Genomic DNA, 6901 nt, shown 5'->3' on the forward strand with positions numbered 1-6901 from the left:
GGCTTATAACCTGATTAGAGTCGTATGTGCCTTGATTGGCTTATAACCCGATTATAAGGATTTTTTTGGACTCTTTTTTAGAAAAAATCTGAAATACAAAGCCACACTCTAAACCTTAATTAACCTGATTATTGAGTCGTATGTGCCTTGAAATTTGAAGAAATATTGAAAAATGCGTGAACAGTGGGGATGTTACGAGGCTGGGAACCTGCAAACATTCAACAATATGACAATTTCTTTACTGTAAAACAGAATAGAAAAGGAATATATTTATCTCTTGTTATTTTTGCACAGTTTCTTTTTTCTTCTGTGAAATTTTGAATGTCATAAATTCCTAGCATTCCCTACATCCATTTATCTATTTATTCACTTTGTTAATATTCATTATTCTTCAAGATGAAGCGTGCGTCGACACTGTACCTCAAGCAACCACATGCACTCATGTTGTTGGAGGGTAGTTGGGTCAATGCAATGTAAGCGGAGGTTGGAGGAGGCATCGTCCCAGTCTAAGGCATGAAGGGTCAAATCTCTTAGCGTCCAAATGCATGCTCACAATATAAATATTGCACTAGTGTGGGCTTGAACAACTACTTCCAGGTCACAACTAATCCAGTAAGCAAAATCTAATCCAAAAGCATACGTGATGCATCATCCCCGTTCCCACCATATTGATCTCTGATCCGCGAATAGCGTGTGCTGTTTTGAGCGGTTAGCTACTATCACATTCGACCGCTGACTACTTAAACATCCTCCTTCAGCTTTCATCTCCATACTCCATAGCTGTAACCTGCAACAAACAACAATGGCGTCCTCTGTTGTCTTGTTTCCAGGCATTGTTTGGTTCCTATGCCTCTTCTGCTTCCTTTGCAGCCTACCACTAGCCATCTGCAACGAAACTGAAAATGATAGGCAAGCTCTCCTCTGCTTCAAGTCCCGGCTCTCGGGTCCAGCAGGAGTTTTAGCTTCATGGAGCAACACGTCCCTGGACGTTTGCGACTGGCATGGGATCACCTGCAGCACGGTGTCCCCTTGTCGTGTGATTGAGCTGGACCTTAATTCAGAAGGCATCTCAGGCCCCATATCGCCTTGCATTGCCAACCTGACCTCTCTTGAAAGGCTGCAGCTGTCAAACAATAACTTCAATGGTGGCATACCATCAAAGCTTGGCCTCCTGAGCCGGCTCCGTGAGCTCAACCTCAGCAAGAACACTTTGGAAGGTAACATACCGCCATCTCTGGGTAGCAGCCGTTCTCTTACATATGTCAATCTTGGGATGAATGCTCTAACAGGGGTCATCCCGGAGTCCCTAGCAAATAGTCCATCCCTCCAAGTACTTCTGCTCATGAGCAATAGGCTTAGTGGAAAACTACCAAAGGCTCTCTTCAACACATCATCTCTTCTTGACATTTTCCTCCAAAAGAACAACCTTGTTGGTTCTATACCTGTTGTTACTGCCACCTCCCCGCCTATTCAATACCTCGATTTAAGCTATAATCATATTTCAGGAAAAATACCTTCCTCGCTAGGGAACCTTTCCTCCCTCATTGATCTTCGTCTTACAGAAAATAATTTAGTAGGGCATATACCAGACAGCTTAGGTCATATCTCAACACTGGAGATACTGACTTTGACAGCCAACAACTTGTCTGGGGCAGTTCCACCATCTCTCTTCAATATGTCATCACTGACATTTCTTGGCGTAGCAAACAACTCGCTTGTTGGAAGGTTACCCTCCAATATTGGCTACACACTCCCGAATATTCAGGATTTAATCCTCTCATCAAACAAGTTTGATGGCCCTATCCCAGCTTCTCTTCCCAAAGCTTACAACCTTCGTCAGCTTTACCTGTATAATAACAGCCTAACTGGGTTTATACCCTTCTTTGGGTCATTGCCAAATTTGGAGGAACTTGATTTGTCATACAACAAGCTAGAAGCAGGAGACTGGGAATTTGTCTCTTCACTCGCAAATTGTACCAGGTTGACTATGCTGATGTTGGTTGGGAACAATCTTCAAGGCGAAATGCCAAGTTCAATAGGCAATCTTTCTGATAGTCTGGAGTGGCTGTGGTTAAGGGAAAACCAAATTTCAGGGCCTATACCACCAGAGATTAGCAATCTTAAGAGCCTTCGCAGGTTGTACATGGATTACAATCTTATCACTGGAAATATACCAGCAACAATTGGTAATTTGCACAGCTTGGTCCATCTACCCTTTGCACAAAACAGACTGTCAGGGCAAATCCCGGATACTATTGGTAATCTGGTTCAGCTAAATTCTTTGAAATTGGATGGGAACAACATTAGCGGAAGGATACCTGCGGATATAGGACATTGTAATCAACTCCAAATACTCAACCTTGCTCACAACTCACTAGATGGGAATATACCAAGTGAAATCTTCAAAATTTCTTCGCTTTCTGAAGAATTGGACTTGTCACACATTACCTATCTGGGGGAGTGCCAGTGGAAGTTGGCAATCTCATTAATGTGAACAAAATTAGCATATCAGATAACAGGCTGTCTGGCAACATCCCATCCACTCTTGGCCAGTGTGTGGTTCTGGAGTACTTGGATATTTCTCATAACAATTTGTCCGGAAAGATTCCACAGTTCCTCACATCCTTAAGTTCCCTTAAAAATCTCAACTTATCCTTCAACAATTTTGATGGAGCAGTTCCAGGAGGCGGTATTTTTAACAATACTGCTGCAGTGTCAGTTGAAGGAAATCATGATTTGTGTACCAGCATTCCAACAGGAGGTATACCTCTTTGTTCAACACAAGTTGACAGAAAAGGGCAACAAAATGCATCGGCTCTAGTCCTACGGATAGTAATGCCAGCCGTTTCTGCTGTCCTATTAATTTTGTCATGTATTGCAACAATTTACTGGAGGAAGAGAATGCAGGAAAATCCAGATTTGCAAGAATTCAGTGAGCACATGAAGAAGATATCATATGAAGACATTGTAAGGGCAACAGATAGGTTTTCTCCAGCAAACCTAATTGGATCAGGATCATTTGGAGTGGTTTACAAGGGCAGTTTGAGGCTTCAGGAAAATCAAGTTGCCATCAAGATTTTCAGCCTAAACAATTATGGAGCAAATAGGAGCTTTATTGCAGAGTGTGAAGCCCTACGAAATGTCCGTCACCGGAATCTTGTAAAGATCATCACATCATGTTCTTCTGTGGATTCTAATGGGGCAGATTTCAAGGCCCTAGTGTTCCAATACATGCCGAATGGGAACCTAGAAATGTGGTTGCATCCGGAAGACCTTGAACATGGTGAGAGACATATCCTGACTTTAAGCCGAAGGATCAATATTGGCTTGGATGTAGCCTTTGCTTTGGATTATCTTCATAACCAGTGTGCATCTCCACTAATACACTGTGACCTAAAGCCAAGCAATATTCTTTTGGATCTTGACATTTTTCGACAAAGGGTGGATTTTATTGACTCAAAATAAAGCATCAAGAAGATACAAAACACGATGAGCCTGCACCCGGCCTCTGCATAGTTAAGATGCACACAGCCAACACCAACACACACAAACACGCCGGCAACTAGCAAAGTCATAAGACCAAAGCATGCATAGGCGAGGAAAAAAAAATCCCAAAGCGACCAAATCCATGATCGTCAAAACTACAACAATGACCATATCTGCACCGACCATACCATGACACAACATGGAAGACGAGGTCTTCAACAGCAACGCCTTTAGGAAGGAAGCAACGCTTAAGCATCGCCGTCGCCGGATGCAGCCACTAAGGCCAGAATCTGGGTTTTCACCCTGAAGAATCGGTCCAAAGCATGTCCGAGCAATGCCTTCAACAAGGTAACGACGTAAAAAAGCATCGCCATTGCCAGGTATAACCAACTCCGGTCGAGCCTAGGCTTTCACCCCGGAGCTCTAGACCGGGTGCTCGTAGCACCACCATCGAAGTAGCTCATGTATTGTCGCCACCACTTTTCCGCGATGCCAGCAGCTACATGCGATGCGTCGCCGCTGCACAACCATCCCTCTGCATCAAAACGTCGTCCATAGTTTTGCATCTCACCGCAGAAGTCAGCCATCAGATCTCGAGAGATGAACCCTCCGTAAGACCTTCGGATGACCACCACCGTCGTGGAGCCGTAGTAAGTCACTGCATAGTCACCACCAAACGGCCGAAAGGATCTGGATCACCGCCACCAAGCCTTTCAGATCTGAGTCAAGGCAACCATGTCGGGTCGTACCAAGCTGCGGCTACCTGACCATAGATCCGACCGTCTACGAGGCCGCAGGCAGTCGCCGGTTCGAAGACTCCGGCCGCTCGCACACCGACACCCGGCCACCGCCGAGTAGCCACGTTGGGGCCAGCGTCCGCGCGTGCGCTGCAGATCCGCTGGGAGACACCATGTGCGCCCGCAGCCTCAGATCAGCACGCAGCCATCCAACCGCCAGCCCATGAAGCTGGGATCTAATCAAACCCAGCACACCAGCATGCTTCGCGTGATGTACGTAATGTCGGAGTAAATAGCCATGGGTAGCCTAGCCGGCTTCCCCTGGCACTTCTGCAAAAGTTACGAGCCCGCCCGGCTCTCAAGAATCCAAGACATGAGGCCACCTTCCCCCCGCCGGCTGCGATCCAGGCCGGCTTTGGGAAGGCGGTCCGACTTCAACCTTCATGAGAGGGCCGACTCCAAGAAGCCGGCTGCGAGAAGGCCGACTCCTTCGAGCCGGCTCCCCATAAAGTAGTCAAGACCGTACCCACAAAGTTTGCACCCACCTAACGGCGGTGCGACGGGGCATGGCTATGGCAGAGCCTGCCACCCCCGAATCCTGGGGCACGCCTGGCACAGTGCGCCGTACGAGGTAGGCATGACCCGTCCGGCGCGGCACTGTTGCCATGTTGACCCTGGCGTCACCCACGACGGGCCGCCAGCGTGGCCCACAGGCGGTGGGCCCCTTAGAGCAGAGAGACGGCCGAAGGCGGCCACGCTTCCAACCAGCCGGCCCAAGACGGAGCCGGCTCCCAGCAGCCGGCCCGCCGCTTCCCTTGAAGAGGACGCCCCATTAAGGAGACAAGACGCGGTAAGGCTATAGAAATCGTCCGACAGGCGGCGGTACTGTAGCCGCGCTTACCACGATGAAGCCCACGTCAACAAGATGAAGCCACAGTGACCCAGGAGTTGGCAGCCAGCGGGACCCACCAGTCGGCGGGCCCCAGCAGTCGGCGCGGAAGCCGGCGAGCACAGTCACAGACGGCTGGGCCCCGCACCCAGCCGGATTACCATTGTGCCCCCGGGGGGTAGGCCTATATAAACCCCCCGGAGCACCCATGCAAAGGGTTCGACCCCCTGCTAGTACTAGACACCATACAAGGAGAAGAAGCAGGCTAGCCGTGCCCTTTCTTCCTCCTCCCCCCCCCAAAACAGCTCAAGGAGCGTTGTGTAGCTACTTGATTCATCTAGAGAGCATGCGGAGACCCCGCAGAGCAGCAGTAGGGGTGTTATCTCCTCGGAGAGCCCCGAAGCTGGGTAAGATCCGCCGGCGTGCATGTCCTCGCCCCATCCCGCTTCCAGGCACCGGCGACGTCTTACTGGTTCCCACAAAGATAAGCCACCCGTTGGCATATGTCGCACCTACCACCCGACATTTGGCGCCCACCGTGGGGCCAGGCGCACCGTCGTCCGGAGACCTGTTCTGTACGGGAACCCTCTTCCTCCCCAGCGAGCGTAGCCAGCCCGGCACGCCCGATGGCGCTTGCCACGACGCGCTGCAAGGCGTCACCAGCATCTGCGCGGCAAGCGGCATCGCCGATCTCCCCGATGAGCTCGCCTCCGAGGCGGGCACTGACCGCCTCGCCAACCTTCTCGGCCAGCTTCATGTCTCCAGCGAGCCCGCTGCGGACCTGGAGTCGGTTGGTTCCACCGACCCGATGCCCGTCGATTTCGACGCAGCCTCCTACGACGCCTTCCCCACCAACGTCGCGATCTACAACGACCCGCTTCCCCGAGCCGACGGCCACGATGCTGTCGCCGCCGAAGTGATGGTTGTCGGCCACAGCGGCCCGGCCGACGAGAGCGCCCGCGACGCCTCGCGCGCGGCGGCCCACGACTTGTCCGCTCCTCTCCCGGCCGACGCCGACGACGAGGCCCTGGAAGCACGCCGCCTCGCCCTCCTCGCAGAGGGCCGGAGGCTGGCCTCCGTAAGACGCCTCACTGAGGCCTACCGGCGCGAGGCTGACCGCGCCGCCTTCGGCACGCCGGCCCCGGGCGGGCCAAGCCGGGACGGCCTTGTCAAGCAACGCGGCGCCGTCATCGCCGACACACTGGGAGTCGACCGCCCGGTCTATGCCACTCCGCTCGAGAACTTGTGTGCCGCCCAGGCGGCCGTAGATGAGCTGGACGGCCTGGAGGCCGAAGACCTTCCCCACATGACCCGGCGCATCCAGCAGTTGATCGCCGCCGCCACGCAGCGGCATGAAGCCGACGCTCGCGCGGAAAGCCTTCCCCCGCGCCGAGAGCACGGCGCGACGTCCCGGACACCGACTACGAGCGATACCCGCACGCGACGCGAGAAGGAGCCGGCTACCAGTCGCAGCCGGACCCGGATCTCCATCGAGCGGGACGCGGACGGTCATCCCCGAGCCATGGAGTGGCGGGGCGACCCGCCTCCGCCTCCGCCCCGCGGAAAGAGATACCCCGCCTCGCCGCCAGCGGCGCACCCGACTCTCAGCGGCCGGCTGGGCCGCCCCGAAGGAATCGGCGAGAACGACGCCCGTCATCAGATCGACCGCCTGGCGCGATCCCTGGCATTGGAAGAAGAAGACGATGTCGGCCCGCCTTGCTTTGGCCCCCGCATCCGCGACGAGCCCTTTCCCAAAGGGTTCTCGCTCCCTAGAGACACGCCCAAGTAC

General features: G+C 52.9%; 1 pseudogene; it reads left to right on the forward strand.

Annotated features, from left to right (window-relative positions):
- The first annotated feature begins 664 nt into the window (after nt 1-664).
- Nucleotides 665-3465, forward strand: LOC125521884 (receptor kinase-like protein Xa21; annotated as a pseudogene).
- The last annotated feature ends 3436 nt before the right edge of the window (nt 3466-6901 follow it).

Source organism: Triticum urartu, chromosome 7A (genome assembly GCF_056163025.1).
Source record: "Triticum urartu cultivar PI428250 chromosome 7A, HENAU_Tu73, whole genome shotgun sequence".
NCBI lineage: Eukaryota > Viridiplantae > Streptophyta > Magnoliopsida > Poales > Poaceae > Triticum > Triticum urartu.